Raw genomic sequence first — 22,264 nt, forward strand, 5'->3', positions numbered from 1 at the left:
ATTTTTAAAATTTCTGAATTATCAGAGGATTTCTTCAGACGCAGCTCTTTGTGGAATTATATTAATCCAATTCAGGCAATTACATAGGTGTGAGTTTAACTTCTAGTTTGTTTTGAGATGCTGTGATTCCATATGAGCTCTGATAGGAATTCCTGTGCCTTCACTATGCCTGCTTCAGGCTCTGGAGCACCCCAGGGGCTCAATCCTACCCCCTTCTCTTTTCCCTCTGCAGGCCTGCCTGGATGGCATCTAGTCCTGTGACTTCACATCCCATCTGTGTGCAGATGACTCTCAGATTGATTTCTCCAGCCTGGCCATTCTCAGAACTCCAGAGTTATATCAGTATCTCCATATGGTTGTCTAACAGGCATCTAAACTTAAATATCCAAAAGAGAACTTCTCATCCCCTACAGTGGGCAGCCCACTTACCCGGCCTTTCCTGACTTGACAGATGGCACCACCCTTCACTCAGTGATCCAGATCCCCAATAGCATGATTTTGTTTTATTTTTTTTTTTTGAGACAGAGTCTCACTCTGTCTCCCAGGCTGGAGTGCAGTGGCCCGATCTCAGCTCAATGAAACCTTCGCCTCCCAGGCTCAAGTGATTCTCGTGCCTCAGGCTCCCGAGTAGCTGTGATTACAGGCACGTGCCACCATGCCCAGCTAATTTTTTATATTTTTAGTAGAGATGGGGTTTCACCATGTTGCCCAGGCTGGTTTCAAACTCCTGGCCTCCCTGCACAGACAAGCCTGTATGAAATACCTGATCCTCCTAGTGATGAAACCTGTTCCTTTAGAATTACCTAAGACAAATTAACAGAGGTGTGTGTGTGTGTGTGTGTGTGTGTTCATCTGATCATTTTACAATGTATAATCTGAGTAGTATAGATGTTAGCATGTAGTTAACTAAAATATTGACCAATTGTAAATAGTAAATACTTCCTTATTTATTTATTTATTTTTTGAGATGGAGTCTGGCTCTGTCGCCCAGGCTGGAGTGCAATGGCGCAATCTCAGCTCACTGCAAGCTCCGCCTCCTGGGTTCACGCCATTCTCCTGCCTCAGCGTCCTGAGTAGCTGGGACTACAGGTGCGCCCGCCACCACACGCAGCTAATTTTTTTGTATTGTTTTAGTAGAGACGGGGTTTCACCGTGTTAGCCAGGATGGTCTCGATCTCCTGGCCTCGTGATCTGCCCGCCTTGGCCTCCCAAAGTGCTAGGATTACAGGCGTGAGCCACCGCGCCCGGCCAATACTTCTTGAGCTCTCACTACTTACAAGTCTTTGTACTTGATGCTACCAGGAAAAAAAAAAATGGTATGAGACATGACAACTAACTGTAATTCTTGTTTGTAAACATTTGATATGCATGTGAGTCACCTGGGGGGTCTTCTTGCTAAGCTACAAGTTCCCATTCAGCAGGCTTCTGGTAAACTGAACAAGTGTATATATCTCTGCTTCCTCCCAAAACTGTGTAAAATGAAAATAAGGGGCTGGGCACGATGGCTTACCCCTGTAATCCCAGCACTTTGGGAGGCTGAGGCGGGTGGATCACTTGAGGTCAGGAGTTCAAGACCAGCCTGGCCAACATGGTGAAACCATGTCTCTACTAAGAAATTAAAAAAAAAAAAAAAAATGCCAGGCGTGGTGGTACGCCTGTAGTTGCAGCTACTCAGGAGGTAGAGGCAGGAGAATCGCTTGAACCTGGGAGGCAGAGGTTGCAGTGAGCCAAGATCGCACCACCGTACTCCAGACTAGGCGACAGAGTGAGACTCTGTCCCAAAAAAACTAATAAAAATTTAAAAATGACGATGAGGAATAAAAGCAGTATAAACCCAGAAACTTCCCAGAGAAATACCAACCAAATTTTGTAAGATGGTAGGCCAGCGCATGAATTTAGCAGAGCAGAGAACGCTAGAACCAAACTGCCTTCCAGGGTGGGTGGTGCAAAGCTGAAGGTAGCATAGCTGGAGTTTTTGCTGCAGAATCCTAAATTCTGGATTCCAGATTCAGGAGTGAACCAGAAACAGGACGTGAAAGGACATTCCATCAGAGCAAGAAAGAAAAAGAGAGAGAACACCAAAGAATCTAGGAAATAGGGATGAACACAGAACAGAAGGGAAGGGAAGAAGCCCCATACCCCAGCCCACACACTGAGGCCCTGAGCGCAGTTGGCCTAGATGGAACATGGGGCCACCACTAAAGACCTTACTCATGTAACCAAATGCCACCTGTACCCCAATAACCTATGGGGATAAAAAAGATGGGGGATGGAGGGCCAATGGTCTCAGAAGGGATGGCATCAAGCAAAAATGTTTTTGATCCTATTGAGAGAATAGTTTTTCAGTTTCTTTGACAACTTGTTTTTTTCTGGCCCTATTTGTGGACGAAACAATAATTCACACATAGAAAACTAAGCAAAAGTAAACAGGGAGGCAATATTTAATGCAGGAATAAAGCAGAAAGTTACAAGAAAGAAAATATAACCATAGACTATTCCAAGGTTGACCCTGAATATTTATATAATCATAAGTTTTATCACCAAATCTTGACTTAGTTAAAAGTGTCATATAACTATTTAAGAAGGATTGAGGGGGAGGATTGTGGAGGGACCAGAATAATATAAGAGCTAAACCTCAGAAAGCTAATAGGTAATCACTGAATTTGATGTCAGAAGGATTGAGTATCAGTAGCTTCATTGGAGAAGAGTTTACACCTGTGTATACCCTGCAGTGCTGAGACTAGCTCAGGTACTTTGTTGGGGGTTTTTGTTTTTTGTTTTTTAATTTTTATATTTCAACAGGTTTTGGGGGAACAGGTGGTGTTTGGTTACATGAATAAGTTCTTTAGTGGTATTTTCTGAGATTTTGGTACACCCATCACCTGAGCAATGTACAGTGTACCCAATGCGTAATCTTTTATCCTTTGCCATCCCCACCCTTTCCCCCAAGTCCCCAAAGTCTAAGGTATGATTCTTATGCCTTTGCATCCTCATAGCTTAGCTCCCACATATGAGTGAGAATATATGATGTTTGGTTTTCCATTCCTGAGTTACTTCACTTAGAATAATAGTTTCCAGTTGAGGCCAGGCGCAGTGGCTCACGCCTGTAATCCCAGCACTTTGGGAGGCCAAGGCAGGGAGATCACAAAGTCAGGAGTTTGAGACCAGCCTAGCCAACATGGTGAAACCCCGTCTCTACTAAAAATACAAAAATTAGCCAGGTGTGGTGGTGTGCACCTGTAGTTCCAGCTACTCGGGAGGCTGAGGCAGAAGAATCACTTGAACCCAGGAGGCAGAGGTTGCAGTGAGCTGAGATTGCACCACTGCACTCCAGCCTGGGCGACAGAGAGATTCCGTCTCAAAAAAAAAAAAGAATAATAGTTTCCAGTTCCATCCAGGTTGCTGCAAATGCCATTATTTTGTTCGTTTTTATGGCTGAGTAGTATTCCATGGTGTATATATATACACCTTTTTGTTGTTTTTTTTTTTTTTTTGAGACAGATTTTCGCTCTTGGTGACCAGGCTGGAGTGCAATGGCGTGATCTCGGCTCACCACAACCTCCGCCTCCAGGTTCAAACGATTCTCCTACCTCAGCCTCCCGAGTAGCTGGGACTACAGGCGCCTGCCACCACACCCGGCTTTTTTTTTTTAGGAGAGACAGGGTTTCACCGTGTTAGCCAGGATGGTCTCGATCTCCTGACCTCATGATCCGCCCACCTTGGCCTCCCAAAGTGCTGGGATTACAGGCATGAGCCACCGCGCCCAGCTATACCACATTTTCTCTTTTTTTTTTTTTGAGACAGAGTCTTGCTGTTGCCCAGGCTGGAGTGCAGTGGCGCGATCTCGGCTCACTGCAGGCTCCACGCCATTCTCCTGCCTCAGCCTCCCGAGTAGCTGGGACTACAGGCGCCCGCCACCTCGCCCAGCTAATTTTTTTTATTTTTAGTAGAGACGGGGTTTCACTGTGTTAGCCAGGATGGTCTCGATCTCCTGACCTCGTGATCCGCCCGCCTTGGCCTCTCATAGTGCTGGGATTACAGGCGTGAGCCACCACGCCTGGCCTATACCACATTTTCTCTATCCACTTGTTGGTTGATAGGCATTTAGGGTGGTTCTGTATTTTTGCAGTTGCACATTATGCTTCTATAAACATGCGTGTGAAAGTATCTTCTTCATATAATGACTTCTTTTCCCAGTAGTGGGATTGATGGACCAAATGGTAGATCTGCTTTTAGTTCTTTAAGGAATCTCCACACTGTTTTCCATAGTGGTTGTGCTAGTTTACATTCCCACCAACAGTGTAAAAGTGTTCCCTTTTCAGCACATCCACACCAACATCTATTATTTTTGGATCTTTTGATTATGGCCATTCTTGCAGGAGTGAGGTGGTATCTCATTGTGGTTTTGATTTGCATTGCCCTGATAATTAGTGATGAGCATTTTTCCATATGCTTGTTGGCCATTCGTGTATCTTCTTTTGAGAATTGTTCATTCACGTCCTTAACTCACTTTTTGATGGGATTTTTTTTTTTCTCGCTGAGTTCTTATAGATTCTGGATATTAGTCCTCTGTTGGATGTATAGATTGTGAAGATTTTCTCCCCCTCTGCGGGTTGTCTGCTAACTGTGCTGATTATTTCTTTCGCTGTGCAGAAGCTTTTTAAGTTTAAGTCCCATATCTTTGTTTTTGTTATATTTGCTTTGGGGTTCTTGGTCATGAAGTCTTTGCCTAAGCCAATGTCTAGAAGGGTTTTTCCAATGTTATCTTCTGAAATCTTTATGGTTTCAAGCCTTAGATTTAAGTCTTTGGTCCATCTTGAGTTGATTTTTGTATAAGATGAGAGATGAGGATCCAGTTTCATTCTCTACATGTGGCTTGCCAATTATCCCAGTACCATTTGTTGAATAGGGTGTTCTTTTTCTGCTTTAAGTTTTTGTTTGCTTTGTCCAAGATCAGCTGTCTGCAAGTATTTGGTTTTATTTCTCAGTTCTCTATTCTGTTCCATTCATCTATGTGCCTATTTTTATATCAGTACCATGCTGTTTGGGTGACTATGGCCTTATAGTATAGTTTGGAGTCAGGTAATAGGATGCCTCCAGATTTGTTCTTTTTGCTTAGTCTTGCTTAGGCTATGCAGGCTCTTTTTTGATTGCATGTGAATTTTAGGATTTTTTTTTCTAGTTCTGTGAAGAATAATGGTAGTATTTTGATGGGAATTGCGTTGAATTTGTAGATTGCTTTTGGCAGTATGGTCATTTTCACAATATCGATTCTACTCATCCATGTAGCTCAGGTATTTTGGAGTGGGGGATGTGTCTAAAGGAGTCTAGCTAAGATGAGGCTCCTGTCTTCAGGAAGTGGGCAATCTATTTAGAAAGGCCTGGGTCTGTGGATTATACATATGTTACCTTGTATTGTGAGTAAAGGGCAAAAAAAAAAAAAGTGATGCCAGAAACAGATTGTAGAAATTTGAAGGGTCAGGTTGGGACATTCTGCCCACAGCTGGGCAGGGCTGGATCTAGTGATGGACCAAGAAATTATCTTGGTTTTTAGGTAGTTGTGAAAAGCTTGACAGAAGAGAAAGGAATTGAGCTTTGCTTTGGGTGATTAGTAGGGTTTAGGTAAAAAGGAAAAAGAGAGACATGTCGTAAGCCACAACCCATTTTGGTTGCCAGTGAGAAAAGTTAACCCTGCTCATTTGTTCAGGATGGGGGCGCTGAGGGCTGGGTTTATTACTTGGCGCTGTCTGTGGCTAATTTCTGACAGGCCTGAGTCATTTTCAGGGTACTCAGGAGTAAATACTGTGATAGGGGTCTCAGAAGCCAGGCCATGCAGACACATAAGCCTGGTGCCAAGATGTAGTGTGTATCTGTTTCTCTATCAAAATTTTTCTACTTTGGTGTTTCATTCAAAACAAGGAGAGAAAAGTCAAATCTTTTTCCTTTTCCCTTTTCTGATGGCTATGACTGAATTTTTTTTTCATGAACGATTCTTGTGTTCTTATTTAAAAGAAGAATTTGGCATATGGCAGACCTCCCCAAGCTATCTTTAGTTGGTTGTGGGGTGTAAGTGATTAAGAATGCAGCTGTACTTGCTACCAGCACATGCTTTTAAGGAGTGAATTGCTAAGCAGACAGGCCTGGTTAGAAGTTTAGAATAGCCTCTTGGAAACAAAGATCTAATTTTTCAAGTGCATGGTATACAAGAGTCCCTCCCTTCAGGACTGAAGCACTGAGGGCTGTTTGCATCAGAGCAGGGTGACTTATTTGTTTAAAATGGCAGCCACCCTTGGCTCTGGGGAGGCGGCCATGCTTCACTTGGAGGAGACAGGGGAAGCTGACTTCACTTCACTTTGTATAGTTTGGCTTCACTGCTCCTTTGGAATAAAAAAATTCTTTACTTCTCTAGTATGTCCCAGGACAAACCCATCTCTGTCCTGTTGCTCAGTTATACTACAGTGCTGGTTCCGTAGTCTTCAAAGCTTGGAACTCCTCTTGCCTTTGCTCCAAAAATTTGTTCTTTCACTCAGCAAATATTTACGAAGTTTCTGCTATATGCAGGACCGTGTGGAGAACTCAAAGACGAATCAGACGTGGGGCCTGTCCACAAATGTTGTCAGTCAAGTATAGGACATAGGGCAAGCACACGGGAGCTTTTGCTGTTGTGTCCAAGAATAGCATGATGCACCATAGGTATTTGGTGGGGGAAGGAAATTAGTGGGTGGGTTTCAAGTAAACCCACTTGGAGAAGGTGACATTTGAGTTGAGCCTTGAAGGACAGGCTTATCTGTGCAGAGAGGGAAGTTTTAGGCGGAGATATAGCACAAAAGTTAGAAAACAAAACGGGTGGAAAAGAGGAAGAGTAATCAACCTTTAACTTCCTTGCCATGCCCTTGACTGAGGCCTCACCCACATTATCCCATCTAATCCTCCTCCTAAGAAAACTTTTTTCCTCATAAGAAAACTAAGGCCTGCAGCATTAAAATAACTTGCCCAAGAATGCTCACAAGTGGTTAGAGTGGAGATTTGAACCCAAGACATTTCAATTCCAGATTTGAACTGAGCAGGCTTTAGCCAGAGCAAAAGATATTTGAAGAGAAAAAGGAGAAGTTTGAAGAGGTAAAGTTTAGGGAAAAAAAGTGACTTGAGGCAGATGGAAAAAAGGACCCTGAGTCCTGAGCTAATTACTCTATAAGTAGCAGGGAGCAATTGAAGGTTTTTGATGGAGTGTGACGTGGCCACAGCAGGACTTCCAGCAGTAACTGCAAAAATATTTGATATTTGAGTTCATTACTGTGTGGTGGACACCATCCCAGGTGCCCAATACCCCAATCTGTCTTAATTCTCATAACAGCCCTATGAGATAGGTGCTGTTGATGCCCACTTCTACCCATAAGGAAACCAAGTACACATTTAGAGACCTTAAATGACTTTTTACAAGTGGATTGAGTATGATGTGCAAGATGAATTGAGGTCAGAGGCAGAGGTAAGTCAAGACACTGCAGGAAACCATGAGAGACAGGTGATGCGGGGTGTGGTAGAAAGGAATGGATGAGTGTGAAGGAGTTGGGGTTCAGCTGAATGGTTGAGTGTGAGGGAGCTGGGGTTCAGTTGGGGCAGAGGCTTCTAACTTCCACTGCGTAGGGTACTGCTGTGGTGAGAACCCTGGAGAGAAGGGGAAGGGGGAAAGTCCTCTTCCTTTTCAAGCCCACACACAGACTTGAAGGTCAGGTTGGGACATTCTGCCCATTCAGCTGGGGCTGAAGGCAGGTGTCAGGGCTGGACCTAGTGATAGACAAAATCCGTGGAGGGTTAATGGTTGGTAAGGGAAGAGTGTGTGGAGGCCAGGAGCTGGGGCCACGGAGCGAGAAGTGCTGGAGATTGTGGAACACTTAGATCCGAAGCCCAGTGGAATGACAGGGGTCAGGCAGGGACACAGGGATGAACAGTCAGTGGGCTGGATACCTCGGGAGGAGTTACCTTGGGTGATGGAGAGGAATGACTGGGGATGGCAAATCCTGGCCACCAGACATCTCTTGTACCCTTGCTACTAGAATCAACCCCAACCCACAGCAGTCTCCTACTTTCCTCGGTCAGAAAATAGATAAAAATCACTACAATTAGCGTACATTTGCCTAAGAAAAAGACAGAAGTAGCATAATGTGAAAATGCAGTTGTTGTTTTATTTTCTCTTCATATAAAAACAAAAAAGCCTTTTAGCCAGCACTTGAATATCTAGTCCTTTGCATTCAACCCTCCCTGCGCCTCACTGTGATCGGAAGCGGACTTCGGTGTCCCGGGAAATAGAAATAGTAAGCAAAACCCCTCATGGCTCCTAGCAATCTTAGTACCCTAGCAGAAAAGCAAGGAGGCCTGGGACTGAGGTGCACACACAGGGAACAAAGCCCTGTCCTGATGGGTGTTTGTAAGCACCAGGGAGGGGGCAGGGCATGTGTTTGTTCTTCTCTAAGTTCCAGTGGGTCCAATGAATGTTGGATCTCACGTCTGTGAAACCTGTTGTCATAAAGTATGTGTTCCTCAGTTAGATTTGACCCAGAGGCCTTTCTCATTCTCAGTTTTTATGTTCATTAAGGCTGCTTATTTTTTTTTTTTTTTTTTTTTTGAGACAGAGTCTTGCTCTGTCGCCCAGGCTGGAGTGCAGTGGTGCGATCTTGGCTCACTGCAACCTCCACCTCCCGGGTTCAAGCAATTCTCATGCCTCAGCCTCCTGAGTAGCTGAGATTACAGGCGCCCACCACCACACCCAGCTAATTTTTTTGTATTTTTAGTAGAGACGGGGTTTCAACATGTTGGTCAGGCTGGTCTCGAACCCCTGACCTCGTGATCCACCCGCCTCAGCCTCCCAAAGTGCTGGGATTATAGGCGTGAGCCACCGCGCCTGGCCGAGGCTGCTTTTAAATGGAAGGTCCATTAAGCCCTTGTTCCTGTCCATTCACAGCTGCCTCTATCCGAGTGGTCTGTGCAGGGCGCCAGCAGCCACCCTGATGGAGGGCAGGTCTCTAAAAGCAGAATCCTTTGCCAGGCACCTGAGAATTTTAAAAGTGAGGATGCATCTGTGGCATCATCTTCCTAAACCAAATGATGTGTAATTGCATAGTTGTTGAACTGTGTGGTTGATCTACTTCTATTTCTAGCAGATTAGCTACCTGAGAGGAAATGAGAATTTAAATTGTTTGCTGGACTTTAAAAAATTTACATATGAGGGAGACATCTCATCCAGAGATGCACTGGGCACAGGGAAAGCTTTTTTTTTTTCAAGTAGCAGCCGCTATTCATTGACATGTTACAATTTTCCTGCCTTAGTATTTCACACATCCTTAGTACTCCTCATAACATTTTTTGCTTGTGTAGTTTTAGCCCCATTTCAGAAATGAGGTGCCCAGGTTCAGAAGGTTTAGGAGCTTGCTCAAGACCCCCCAGCTAGTAGGTGCCAGAGCTGTAACTGGAATGCAGCTTTGACTCCATCGTGGGTTTCTGTTCCATTATTAAGAGTAGCCTGACAGTTGGCAATAACAATTACTGAGTGAATGAATAAATGAATTCTCCAAAGAAAATAGTTCATGTTTCCCTAGTATGAGGGAATACTTGAGATAGTTGTTTTGAGAAAGGGGCCACAGACCAGGAGACACCAATAAGTCTTTCTCATTTCTGGTAAATCACTTTATAATGACCGTTATTACAAAGTGTAAAAACAACAACAACAAAAAATAATAGGCGTGGTGGTTCACACCTATAATCCTAGCACTTTGGGAGGCAGAGGCGGGTGGATCATTTGAGGTCAGGAGTTCGAGACCAGCCTGGCCAACATGATGAAACCCTGTCTCTACTAAAAACACAAAAATTAGCCGGGCGGTAGTGGCACGTGCCAGTAGTCACAGCTACTCAGGAGGCTGAGGCAGGAGAATGACTTGAACCCGAGAGGTGAAGGTTGCAGTGAGCCGAGATTGCGCCACTGCACTCCAGCCTGGGAGACAGAGCCAGACTCCATCTCAAAAAAAAGAAGAAAAAAAAAGCCTTACGATTAATCAGTAAACAGGTATTGCATAAAATAGCAATTTTCAGCTCGGATTTTGGGATTTTGGGGAAGGGAGTAGAGGTTGGAAATGTAGGTGGAGGGTCAGGCTGGGGAGACATGCCACATTTGCAACTTTGGGTTTTTATAATAGTACTGCATCTATCTCTGTGCAGGAGTCTAAAAGTGGTTGAAAGCTACATTTAGGATTATTTAAAATAACATACTGCCTTATTTTTTTATCTCTGTAGCAACAACTTTTTATAAGAAAAATAGCTAGTTCCATGATCTTTTGCCTTTTGAAAAGGAGAGATCTATTTTAAACTCTTCACAGGCTCCTCAAAGTTCCTTTTCTCGCTATTGAGTAGCAGGTAGAATCTCTAGTTCATGGAGGTCTGACGGATCCATGGTCCCGTGCTGGTCCATGTGCTGCCCTCTGCTTCCGTCCCTCATCCTTGCCACTCTCAATAGTCTTCCCCGACAACCCTTAGGAAGACAAGGGCTTGGAGGAGGGGGAGGACTGAGTGTCCCTGGCATGTTCTGATTAATCCTATTCATTGTCAAGTACAGCTTTTTAATGAGCTGATTCATTACTGAGAGTAGGTCTCATGCAAATCCCTAGTTTGTGTCCTGCGGATTTAATTTCTAACAATTTCCTCATTTCAACACAACTCCATTGTACCATGGGCTTTATGATTTTGTTCTAATATAGAGCTTGACCTCACATTTTAAGACTGTAAGATGAATACTAAAAAAACGAAATCCTTAAAGTAAAAAATAAACTAGAACATGTAGGTGGATATTCAACTCATCTCTAAAGGAAGAAGGGTTGTCCACACATAAAAGTTTTGGAAGAGACTGGGTTTAGTGGCTCACGCCTGTAATCTTAGCAGTTTGGGAGGCTGAGGTGGGAGGATCACTTGAGCCCAGGAGTTCGAGACCAGCCTGGGCAACATAATGATACCCTGTCTCTACAAAAATTTTAAAATTAGCCAGGCATGGTAGTGCACACCTGTGGTCACCTGTGGTTGGGAGGCTGAGTGGGAGGATCGCTTGAGCCCTGAAGGTTGAGGCTTCAGGGAGCCATGATTGCACCACTGCACCCCAGTGTAGGTGACAGAGCAAGACCCTGTCTCCAAAAAAAAAAAAAAAAAAAAAAAAACTGGAAGAAATGACAGAGGAAATCACTGATAAATTTCGAAACATAAGTTTGTGCAATATCAGAGATAAATTTAACAAATTGTAAAATTTGCCTCCATTATGAGTTAATATGAAACTATGAAGAGTTCAGGAGATTATAAAAAGAGACAAAGACAACCAGGAGAAAACAGATAACGTAATACTTTTTAAAAAACACCAGGCTAACAAAAAAAAATATAGTTGACTAAATAAATATAGTACAAAATATTTAATCCTACAAATTTAAACTAATGCAATGAAAACATAATAGCAGCTTTTCAACTGTTATTATTACCAAAAAGAAAAATATTTTAAAATGCTGTTGTGGTTTTGGTGAGGGAACATTTTTCATGCACTGTTGTTTGAGAATAGAATTTAGTGCACCCTTTCTGGAAAGCAGTTTGGTAACCTGTAATACTTCTTTAAAAAAAAAAATTCATCCTCTTGTCTAAAAATTTCTCCTCTAGAAACTTAAAGATAATAGTCAAGTGAAAACACATTTATGGGCAGTGTTTAAAGTTTTGTGAGTGAAACTGTTGATAAGAACCTATTAAAATGGTTAAGCCACCTGGAACATTCTATTGATATATTATGCAGCCTTGGAAAATAGTACTTTTAAGGAATGTAAATAAGATGGGCAATACAAAACTGGATGAAAACCCGATACAGAATTCTGCCTACATAACATGATCCAAATTTTGCCTAAAATTTGCCTAAAACATGCATAGCAAAAGGATTTCGGGAACCACACCAGAATGTTAGCATGGGTCCATCATTTCTGAGCTGTGGTGTTACTGGCATGACTCTTGTTTTTCTTCTTTATTCTTTTATGTTATATTAAGGTGACCACCTGTTCCCGTTGGCCTGGTACTGCCCTGGTTTAGGACTGGAAGTCCTACTCTGGACAATTAATGACTCGTGTGTGTGTGTGTGTGTGTGTGTATACACATTAAGATGAGGTTGTGCCCATTTGAAAGGAAGGGCCAAAGATAAAGTGACAAGCTCATGGGGCCTGTGTGGTAGTCAGGCAGTAGATTTTTTTTTTTTTTTTTTTAAGATGGAGTCTCGCTCTGTCACCCAGGCTGGAGTGCAGTGGCATGAACCTGGCTCACTGCAGCCTCTGCCTCCCAGGCTAAAGCGATTCTCCCACCTCACCCGCCCAAGTAGCTGGGACTACAGGCATGCACCCCCACACCCAGCTAATTTTATTTTGCATTTTTTGTAGAGACGGGGTTTTACATGTTGCCTAGGCTGGTCTCAAACTCCTGAGCTCAAGTGATCCACTGCCTCGGCCTCCCAAAGTGCTGGGATTACAGGCATGAGCCACGGTTCTTGGCCCAGGGAATAGATTTTCTGATGATAAAATTAATGTGACTTGTTCTAGAAAATACAGGAAAAGAATAAATGTGCAAAGACTTAAATAGCGTTTACATGTAGCCCATAGTGCTCTAAATGCTTTTGGTGGTTCACACTCTAATCATCATAACCCTATAAAGTAGATACTGTTGTTGCATCCCCATTTACAGAGGCATAGAGAGATGGAGTAATTCACCCATAGCCACACAGCCCTTGACAGAATCTGGATGTGAACTCAGGCAGTTCAGATCCAGAGTCTGGGTCATTGACCACCTCCTGCATCTCTGTAGATCCCCGACTCCAGCCTCTCCTCTTGCTGCCTCTCTCAACAGTAACGATGCTGTTACTCCCCATGCCAAACCTCTGGGCTGGCCAGGCTCACTCCAGCCCCACGGTCATTGCCAGGACTGCCTTTGACCTTACGCAGAGGAAACATCTTCCACCTGTCAGGAGGGAGCCGGGGCGGGGATTTCCATGGCCGAGTTACTGTTCTCTGGTGATAGAGTTCTTTCAGTTTTGCTACATGGTCTTGTGGCAAAGGACTGGGTCCAGGTGCAGCCTCGGTTATTTCTGGAAACACTTCTCCTTTTCTTTTATTTTGCCAGGTCTGGCTCATCAGTCACCTTCCTCTCAGAAAGGTGATTTTGGCTCCTCTGCCCAGACCATCAAACATTTCTGTAGGTGTCACAAGCTTCTGTGAGGGTTCTGGTCTCTGCGAATTTCAGGAAGAATCTAAACATAGGAAGGGGGTGATGTGTATCGGGGTGTCCATCCTCAGCTTTGCTCGACAAAGACCCTCACACTTGCACATTGTTTTGTTAACAGTATTATCTCTGGGTAGTGGGTTTATTGTTTTTGCTTACCTGTTTTAAACACTTCTTCAACAAACTTGCTTTACTTTCCATTTTTTAAAAATGTATTTCAATTTTTTTTTAATAATGCCATTTTACTCCTGCAAAATTTCTCACTCCTTCAAAGTCTGTGTATGGCAAAGATCTTCCTAACCATCATTCAAGTTAGAGCAACTACATTTCTGTATCAAAAAGAAATACCTTTAGTTATCGTCTGAATTTCTGAGAACGATGCCAGAAATTCTGGTTAATTGTTTGTTTTGTCACATTAATTGAACAATGAGAGGGCACCAGTGCTCCTCACTCATGAGGTAGAAGCACCACATCTACATTTCTTTTTAGCTATGGGTGATGTTTTTGCTTTTAAATCTTAGAAATCTGTTAATTAACAAATAACACAACAAAGTTTGGGGTACTTCCTTGTGGGGACTGGGATGCTTAAGCTAAAACAAAGTTTAAATTTGGACTGTGTGTGTTACGTTTCACAGAATCTATATGTTTCTCAAAAGTAGGTGTCACCCTCCTTCCTCCCCCAACACGCCCTTCAGGGGTAAGAGGAGAAGTGATGTAGAAAAATTAACTGTTTTTCCACTGTAAAAGTAGGGTGTCTTTAGAATGTTTCATGTTCAAAGGAAAGATTGTGCTTCTCCCAAGGCAAGGTGTTCCCTTAAAAAAAAAAAAAAAAAAAGGCCGAGCATATCTTTGTATTGCTGTCTCTGGAAGAGGAAATGAGACATCTCTTGGGTTGAGAACAAGGGAGAACTGAACTCTCTGGCCTGGCCAGATGGATTCCTCACACTGGCACAGAGCTGTGAAGGGAAGGGCCTTTCATCCTTCAGAGGAAAGAGGGCTGGGGCCTGAGAGGCCAGAGCATGGGGACAGGCAGGAGTGCTGCAGCCCTGATGCCTGCCCCTCCCAATACAGGGTTTCTCCCCTGACCCCCACCTGTTGAACCTTTCAAATCCCAGTGACTCGCCAGCTTTCCCTGTGGATATTGGCTGAATTGGTGGCTTGTGTGGCTGCCTGGGAGAGCAATTTACCCCTGAGCCAAGGAGGGGGTGGGCTATAGTGAGATGGAGAAAGACCATTTTAATTAAAGAATAGGGCCTTTATAATATGAAACCACATGCTCAGGGTTTGGGTTTTGCTTTGGGTACCTAGGAAACATCCGTGAACACAACAGTAGTGTTTTTAGTTGGGGTGTGTGTGTGTGTATGTGTGCGTGTGCACGCGCCTGTTTTGGGGAAAAATTGCTTTTCACCACCCCCCTCCTGCTTTTGGTCCTTTGTCTGCCCTGGAAGAATCATTGGAGGAGACTGAGGGACTTCCTGCCCAATTGATAACAGCCCCTAAGAGCACAGGGTGAACCCTGCAGTAGGAGACCAGGACATCTCCCAGCCACCCTCACTGTACTCACTATACTCTTATGGGCTCAAGAAGTCACTGAAAATGGAGCCGTAAGCCCATGGGCCTTGGCTAATTTTTCAAGGCCCAGGATCAAGTAGGGGCAGGTACTTTAGCTGGGAGCCAGGCACTGGGCAGGCAGGGCAGCCCTGCCCACATGCCGCCTAGGGCTGGCATGACCTCACCGTCATTTGTTGGGCACTGATAATGTCTTTGGCCCAGCCCCTAATAGGAGACACGCGATCTTTACCTTGAGGGCTCATATTCAGAGTTTCATAAGCACTGGATTCACTCAGGTTGAACTTTCTTTTCCCCATACACACGTCATTAAAATAAGGGACTGAACACAGCGTGTGGGTGAGGTGCTGGCCCAGCTCTGTGCGGCTGTGTGATGTACTGAAGCTGAAGACGCGAGCTGCATGGCTGCATCGTGGTGGCTTTTAGAAATTCGTTCTCCGCTGGGCGTGGTGGCTCATGCCTGTAATCCCAGCACTTTGGGAGGCCGAGGCAGATCACTTGAGGTCAGGAGTTCGAGACCAACCTGGCCAACATGGTGAAACCCTGTATCTACTGAAAATACAAAAATTAGCCGGACATGGTGGTGCACATCTGTAATCCCAGCTACTTGGGAGGCTGAGGCAGGAGAATCACTTGAACATGGAAGGCGGAGATCGCAGTGAACTGAGATCATGCCACTGCACTCCAGCCTGGGCAACAGAGCGAAACTCTCAAAAAAAAAAAAAGAAAAGAATTTGCTCTCCCTAGGTTTTCAGTGTGTATACATTTCCTTTCATATACATATATATATATTATATGTTTATGGTAAATTGGCATTTTTAGTTTCATAGTCTTTAGATCTAAATTGGAAATGCATTTATATATTTAAATTTTTAAATTTGTTTTAACCAAACTCTATAGTATCTTCACTCTGGAGTTAGTATGCACACAAATACCTAACCTTTCCAATGTAGGCCCTAGTTACTTCCAAAATAATTTAGAAGGGTTTACAGATATGTTTTGACTATTTTGCTATGATTTTTCATTTATTGGTATCAGAATTGAATATATTTAGCTGTTGCTCTCTGCTAAGTAAACTGAGACCTAGGTGTGCTTACCATTATTTTTTTGTGAAAACCAGCTGATCCGTGTTACAAATGACTGTTTTAGCTATGGAAACAAGACACCTCTGTGAATAGGATTCCTTGTGTGTTGGGCATCACTAGAGAGCAATGACTGTATTCCTTAAAGAGAAAGTGCGAGAGCGGCAGTACAGACCAAGACAGGGGTGGCTGAGGAGATTGTTCCGGTCAGCAATGTAGAATTCCTGCCCCTGTGTTCTGTGACCCCAACAGAGGGAGCCAGCACTCACTGTGCACCTCCCACACAGCCCACACCGCACAAGGCATTTAGACAGTGCCTTAAACTCACTCCGTCAATACTGTGAGAGCCCCACCAGCTTCCCCTTTGGGGTTTTAGACGTTTAGGGTATTCACTGAATACTTTACATTGAGTGTTTTTCTATAACATTAGAACCAGCTTCAACTTAAAAAAAAAATAGCCCTTAGCCATATGTAGAAAACTGTTCATCCGTGTGAGTTCTGGGTGAAGTGTGGTGGGAAAGCTGCGTCTCTAAAGTAGACATTCTTATTTTGTGTTTTGTTTTGTTTTTTGTTTTTTTATTATACTTTAAGTTTTAGGGTACATGTGCACAATGTGCAGATTTGTTACAAAAGTAGACATTATTTTTAAAAGATGCTTTTATGCCCAAGACTTCTGAAACACGGAGTGCTCTGAATATACAGAATGACAGCTGAAGAGCCCAAACCTGAATTTCCTTCCTTATATAGATAGTCCGAGCTTTACTTGATCTCTCTTCCTGTATAAAAATGGAAGCCATACCGTAAGGATGAAGATGATATATATTTGTCAAATTCATGATTGCATTATGAGCTTACTAAGTTTGCAGCACTGTTCTGGGTCTTGCATAATCAGAAGTGACCTTACATTCTTAAGGGGGAGATACACAATATGCATAGAAGCATGTAAACAAAAAGAGTACAGATGGTACCAATGCCATGAGAGGTACGATAGACAGGACGTGACCTGGCCCTTACCTAGTGAATACTTGTCTCCATAATTGTTAGCTGCTGCTACTACTATTGTGGTTGGTGAATGCCCTGCTGGGGTAAGAAGGTCCCTTGATTAAATCTGGTGAAGACCTGATACCAGTGCTTGCTTTTTTTTTTTTTTTTTTTTTTTTTTTTGAGACAGAGTCTCACTCTTGTCGCCCAAGCTGGAGTGCAGTGGCGCGATCTCGGCTCACTGCAACCTCCATCTCCCTGGTTCAAGCGATTCTCCTGCCTCAGCCTCCCGAGTAGCTGGGATTACAGGCACCTGCTACCACGCCCGGCTAATTTTTGTATTTTTAGTAGAGATGAGGTTTCACCCTGTTGGCCAGGCTGGTCTCAAACTCCTGACCTCAGGCGATCCTCCCACCCCCGCTTCCCAAAGTGCTGGGATTACAGGCGTGAGCCACCGCACCCGCCAGTCCTGTGCTTTCTGATACAATATCATCCCCCCTCTTTACCTCACCATCTCCCATGGGCATGATCAGTTAACAATTGCTAGAAAAATCAACTTTACCTGAACATTTAGGAAGCTATTTGGGATGTCCAGTGTTTTTCTTCCTCTTGAAAAACACTAAAGCAGGGTCTGCATTTATTAGGGGGAATGGTGATCATCGTCTGTCTCTTCTGCCACTTTGCTCTAAAGGAACTTAAGAGCCCACAAGCATTTTCCCTGAAAAGGTCATCATTTCCAAAGAAATGAGAGCTCATTTAAAGTTTCTAGGTACGAAAATCCTAGGTTACCCTTCTCCTTCCACTTCTTGGTGGCAGTGGGTAGGGAATCAAACATCAGATGACCTTCTTCCTCTCTGGTTTCTCCCCACTGCTGTATCAGACCAGGAAGGTGAAAGAGGGTCATGCTGACTCTCCTAACTCCCATCCCTCTGCCATGCCTCCCCTCCACCACTGCACTGGCATGGTTACCTGTGAAGCAACTGCCAGAGACAACATGGGCAGCCTTTGTGTCTGGGTAGCCCGATTCACAATGGCGGTTAATGGAAGTTCCTGTTCAGACGCCCTCCAACTCCCCAGAGGGCATGGGTATCTCCTCTTATGTAAAGGGAAAATCTTAGGAAATTTTTAATTTTTCCTTTAATCAGTCAGCAAGGTCATAAGAGGCTTTGTAAGTATTCATTAGAAGTGGAAAGCAGGCCGGGTGCGGTGGCTCACACCTGCAATCCCAGCATTTTGGGAGGCCGAGGTGGGCGGATCACCTGAGGTCAGGAGTTTGAGACCGGCCTGGCAAACATGGTGAAACCCCATCTCTACTAAAAATACAAAAATTAGTCAGGTGTGGTGGTGCACCTGTAATCCCGGCTACTCGGGAGGCAGAGACAGGAGAATCGCTTGAACCCGGGAGGCAGAGGTTGCAGTGAGCTGAGATGGCGCCACTGCACTCCAGCCTGGGTGACAGAGCAAGAGTCAGTCTCAAAAAAAGAAGTGGAAAGCAAAATTTTTAGTGAACATGCCATAGAAATTTATAGCGGATCTACTGTGTGTCAAGTTTTGTTCTGAACAGGTGGAGAGGAGGGCACAGAAATGAATAGGCAATGAACAAGGAGCCTGGAACTCTTGGTGAATTGAGGTGTGCATGAGAGACAGGCAAATGAATAAGCATACTGTAAATCAGGGCCAGAGAGTGCCTCTGAATGGGGACCTGACAGGGTGGAAACCGATTTTCTTGTCTTGAAGTCTTCCTTGAGGGAAAGGATGAGTTTCACTGCAGTGAGGAAGAGGTAAGGAGGGCTTTTCTCCATGGGAGTAGCATCTGCCTTCTGGGGTCGGTCTAAGGGAGGTGTGGGGAAGGGGCTGGCCTCACGGGCCTGAAGCCTATGCTGCCACACCGGCTTGCTCTCAGAAGGGCCCCACACTTGGTTTAATGCTCTGCTGTTGCTGCCTTGAAATTCTTACTAAGTTTTGAACTAATTATTATTTAGTTAATAAATAACAAATTATTTTCATTTTGTACCAGGCCCTGCAAATCATGCAGCTGGTCCTGCCTATGGAGATGGGACTGTAAAAGTAGATTTGGCTGGATTGTGAAGAGCTTTGCCCGTCAAGCTTGGGAGCATCTGACTTTATTCCATAAGCAGTAGGGAGCCATGGAAAGTATGCTGACAGGGTTGGGAGAAAGGGGCACTGGAGGCTGTGAGACCAGGGAGGCCGGCAGTCCACCGAGGGAGGCTGATAACACCACGCTGGGACAGACACCAAGAGCTGCAGTTCCCACACCTGGTGGAGATAGGCTGGCTCTGGGCACTGGGAAGGAGGCCGAGAGGGGCCGTCGCAGGTGGCTGAGGCTTCTAGCTGAGCTGGAGATCCCGCACATCCAGAATGCAGGAGAAAGAAGTCCCTCAGCCAGTGGCAGCGAGGCAGATGTTTTGCAGGAGTGGGGCAAGGCTCTTTCCAGAAAGACCCGGAAATCTCTGGTAGGACAGCTTGTAGAAACATGCACTGCAGCTGCTCAGCTACAGCAAATGACCTGCAGATCAAGGTTTTTGTCAGTATCGAGAGCTTCACTAGAACAAATATTCATCCAAAAATAAACTTCCCGTTCTTCCTGTTTTTATAACTTGCCTATTTCCTCTGAGTTTGAGGCTGGGCTCCAGTTCCATGGGTTATTAATCTTCAGAGGATCAAGACCTCTATAGAAGTATTTCCTGTACATGTTTATCTACCCAGCCCTAAATTATATTCTCCAAATGATAAGAGAACTGTTCCATACTGGTGTGTCAGACTCCTCCTTAGGGAGATTTCGATTCGGCACCACAGCAAGTAAGGCTAAACCAGAAAGCCTTATCCCAGAACATAGGGAACCCACGTAATGGTGGGGAGCAGCCTTTGGTGGGTTTTGATGGGCACTCAGCCTCCCTCCTCCATGTGAAAGGTAGCTTCTTTCTGGCCAGAGTTCTAAGGACATAAAGTAATAGCTGAAGAGGGCCCTATTTGAGGATATTTTAAATTCCCTGTTGAATACCACAGGGGATATTAGCTAAAGAAATTCTGCTCCTTTGAAGAGCTCAAAATACCCCTCATTGGACCATCACTTGTTCTTACAGCATCTTCCAACTAGAAACAGGGCCCCGGCCCTCATAGACAAGGGAACTAGAGTGAACTTGGTGCTCATGACAGCACAGACCAAGAGGGAAAAGCTCTGTTGAAGCTTGGGCCGAGTTCAGACCTGATAGACAAGTATGGTTAAGCAGGCGTGGGCGCTTTAATCATCAGCCCGGTCCACCTGCCTCTGGAGCCCTTCCTTGCTCTCCTACTTTTTGTGCTTACAAACGCCAAGCTAGCATGCCGGTGGTATTTTTAAAACGTAAGCCTTCTTATATGACTCTTGTAGAGAGGCGGTGGTGACCGGGCTGCGTGGGTGGCGGCTTGTGCCGCAGCGGAACTTGGAGAAAGGCCAGCTGCCTTTTACTGAGGCCTTCCGAGGTGGGGCTGGGATGCCACATTTTTCAAACACACCACCCCAAGGCAGCACCCCTCCCCCTTAGAGATCCAGGTGACTCCACTGAGAATTACTGCGCCACACCGTGGCTTCTAGACCCACACTGTCAAGTATGTAGTCCTCCCACCTGGGCTATTGAACCTCGAAATGAGGCTAGTACAAACTGACTAAAAGTGCAAAATACACATTGGATTTTGAAGCCTTATTACAAAAAAAAAAAAAAAGAATGTGAAGTATCTTATTAATGATTATTTTATCTTGGTTACTGTGGAAAGAAAAATATTTTAGATATCTTGGTTTATGTCAACTATGTTATAATTAATGACACCTGCTTTTTAATTACTCTTTAAATGTGACTACTAGAAAATTTTAAACTGTGTCTGTCGCTCAGTTTCCATTTCTATAGAACAGTGCCGCTAGTCTGTGCTGTGAGTTCAGCTGCCAGTTGTGGCTTTGAAACCAGTACATTCCCAGAGGCTTCTCTCCTTAGTGGCCTGGCTGAGGGGGTGATCCAGCCCTAATCCTAGACTGCCTAGGGTAGTGGGTGGGACAGCCTGCTTCCGGGCAAAAAGTTGATAATTTAATAAGCAGCAGCAAGAATTTCTAAAAATCCTTTCCAAAGCACCCCCCCTGGCTTTTCTTCTTCTTCTTAGCCTTCTTCCTGGACCAGCCTTCTTCCTGGAAATCTTTTTTTAAATGCAGAACTCTTCCCTTCTGTCCCACATGGGACCTGTGGAGGTGATGGTGTCCAGAGGGGCTATTGTTTTATTTTATTTTCTTGTTTAAATTGTTCTTTTGCCCACAGGTCAGGCTGCTCCAGTAGCTAGCTGCCTTTTAACCCTTCCTCTGCAGGACCATCTCAGAAACCACCCAGCAAAGACTGGGAAGCCACTCTTTTAGACCAGTTCCCCCTCCCTTCTCCCTTTGGAGTGGTTACTCAAGTGCAGACATATATTGGGAAAACACAAAGTGGATGTGAAACCAAGGAAACTCCTGCTTTGAGAAGTACAGAAGTGCAGACCCACAACCAACCTCCTAATGTCAAGCTGGCATTTTAGGAAAAAGGTGTGTGTGGTGGGGGGAATTCGCTGGTGTCTGAAAGCCCCCAAGTAATTCCCTGTTGCAAGGAGGAGTCTCATGTTGACTTCAGAGGTCCAGGCAGAACCTGTTGAATTGCACAGTTCCCATTTGCTAGAGGATATTACATGGTGAGATCTCTCTGCTCAGGGACCGGGGCTGAGGGCTTCTGTCATCAGCCAGTGGAGCGGCCCTGCACCGAGGCACCTCCCTGCTTTTGCCACATTTTGCCCACCCTGCTGTCTGTCATGTACTGAACTTTTGCTGGAATAATTGCCATAGGTGTCAACATGTATTAAGGGCTTGCTGTATGTACTATGCAAAGTGCCTTTTACCATGTGCAGCTAACTAGCATAACAAACCCCAAGATGCCCCAGAGGAGATACTCATTTCCCTGTTTTGCAGATAGAGAAACTGCAGGTTAGAAAGATGAAATAAGTTGACCAAGCTAGAAACTGGTGGGCAGGAAACACAACTTGGGCTGTGTTGCTTTAGAGCCACCGAGTGTTTAACTGTTAAGGTGTCATTCTGCACTGCCTAGACCAGCCCATGTATGTTACCGTTCCATTCTGCATGAGCATTTGTCTATTATCAAGACATCTGCTGGTGCAGGCTGGGACACAACACCAAGAGAGGGTTAAATTCTGGGTTGCCAAACCAGCTGAGCTACGAGTTGAGGAGCACTGAGCGCCTCTGAGCTTTGTTGGGCTAACTTGGTGAGGTTTGGAAATGAGCAAAGGGGTAAGAAAGAGCCATGTGTCTGGAGTCAGGCTGCCTATTTGCT

General features: G+C 44.6%; 1 protein-coding gene across 5 annotated transcripts in view; it reads left to right on the plus strand.

Annotated features, from left to right (window-relative positions):
- The window catches only part of SPRED2 (sprouty related EVH1 domain containing 2), a 122,835-nt gene that overhangs the window by 30,320 nt on the left and 70,251 nt on the right, over positions 1-22,264 (plus strand). The window lies entirely within an intron of this gene.

Source organism: Symphalangus syndactylus, chromosome 14 (assembly GCF_028878055.3).
Source record: "Symphalangus syndactylus isolate Jambi chromosome 14, NHGRI_mSymSyn1-v2.1_pri, whole genome shotgun sequence".
Classification (NCBI taxonomy): domain Eukaryota; kingdom Metazoa; phylum Chordata; class Mammalia; order Primates; family Hylobatidae; genus Symphalangus; species Symphalangus syndactylus.